Source organism: Echinops telfairi, unplaced genomic scaffold (assembly GCF_000313985.2).
Source record: "Echinops telfairi isolate 266 unplaced genomic scaffold, ASM31398v2 ScPeMD7_7421;HRSCAF=8459, whole genome shotgun sequence".
Taxonomy (NCBI): domain Eukaryota; kingdom Metazoa; phylum Chordata; class Mammalia; order Afrosoricida; family Tenrecidae; genus Echinops; species Echinops telfairi.
In genome coordinates, this window is record NW_022111321.1 from 13,788,903 (window position 1) to 13,790,906 (window position 2,004).

Consider the following 2,004-nt stretch of genomic DNA (forward strand, 5'->3'; position numbering starts at 1 on the left):
ACCTGGAAAAACAGCCCATTTCTCAATTCAGCTGACTTAACATTTAAGTTATCCAAATACTATTCACTCAACTTTGTCTCATAATTTTTAATTGTTAATTGAGTTAGGGTTGTGTCATATAAGCAGTTTATTAAAATGCTTGTAATTTCATCATAGCAAACACACACACATAACCCAAAAGGAAGGATTCTAATTTGTTTTGAAATGATGATCTCTATACAAATTGTATTTTTTGGAAAAATACATAATGGTAATAATTTCAAATTAAAATAAAGTTAGAATAAGTGACAACTTCCTGTATAATAAACTTAGTTCTAAAAAGCAATAGGACTAAATTTTGTTTTATTTGCATTTAAACAAAATCCAGAGATGCTTTATTGATTCAATGAGACATGATGGTTAAATATTGCATTATTAGTTCACACAAAAACCATCACTACGTATTTCAGCAGGCATGCGAACAAAGTTGTAACTATCGTCACATTTTTGTCTGGGCCAACTTAGCTGTAAACATATTTTGCCAAATTGACCATCATTTGGAAAATTAGATGAGGGGTGCATCAGATAACAAAATATCTAAAAGCATGTAATTAGCTTCAGAAATGAGGATCATCTAAGTATAAATGGCCACATTTAGGGAATTTTTTTTTTATATTCCCTGGGCACAGACCAGTATATATGATTTGATGTCCTTTGAACTTCTCCTCTGCCATTTCTCTTTAGGTCCTCCCTGACTTCATATTTGTTTTTATTTTTTGTGTCCTCTGTGCTTCAGTTTTGATCATAGTTGTTGTGACATTCTTATCATCTCGGCCCTCAGTGTTTATGTGAGTACATACCCCTGTGCATTATGGGTGTTTATGAGGGCATTGGAAGGGCAAGATGAATAATATTCTATGCAGGGCTCTGTTTCAGTAGTAGATAGGTCTGAAGAATAAAATCTGGATGTGTACAGGTGTTTTACGTCAACTGCAAGAGGAAACTTTACGTTTATTAGGCTATTATTACAACTTGCCTCTCAATAAAGCAGTGATCCTGGAGTTAATTTGGACTCCAAAAGGTCTCCTGTGTGCCAGAGCAGATCTGTGTGCCGCCAGCTTTCACAGCTCTAGTGTTTTACAGGTAGATGACTGGGACTTTCTGTCCAAGGCACCCCTGTGTGGACTTGAACTGCCAATCTTTGGTTAACCGCCAGATGTGTTAAACATTTGCACAATGCAAGAACTCCTGACTTAAACAACAGGACAAATGAGGAAATTTATAAATTTTGCATTGAATGATCTCAAAAATACTGAATATGTCATTCAGATGAGCTAATTAGTGAGTTACCAATAGCATCCTCAGGTGCAAGTCTCCCTCCAGCTCTCTTCTGAATGTTGCTCTCATTTGTGTGGATTTAGCAGCCTCAAACCATTCCTCGCCATTCTGTTAACAAACTTAAATGTCATTGTATACATAATGAGTTTTTCATAGTTTTCATGTTCCTTTGTGACAGCTGGTGATTTCCCTGATTTCTAATAAACTCTTAGTCATTTCTTCAGATTAGCAATTATTAACATTTTGTTCAAGTATTAGTAGATTTCTCCTCTTTTAGGAAACATTCCTAATCATCTTAAAATTGTATCTCTTACTCTATATCAAGTGCAATTTGTCTTAGCCTCTTCTAGCACATATCACTGAATATTGAAGATGTGTGGTTTTTATTTCCATATCCTTGGCATTAAATATGAAGTATGCCTGTTTAAAGTAGTTATCCAATATAAATTCCTTTTATAAAATGTGTTAATCCAGGAAGACTAGAGAAACAAATCCAGAGATACTCATGCGTGCCATAAAGACCTTTATATAAAAGATCAATTGTATATGAGGAAAACATTCCAGGCCAGTCCAGTTTAAGCCCATAAGTCCAATTAGCCCAGGTGTCTGACACCAGTCTATAAATTCCTCTTCAGACTCATGCAATACATGCAAAGTCACTGAATGCAGGAAGATCACAGTCCAGTG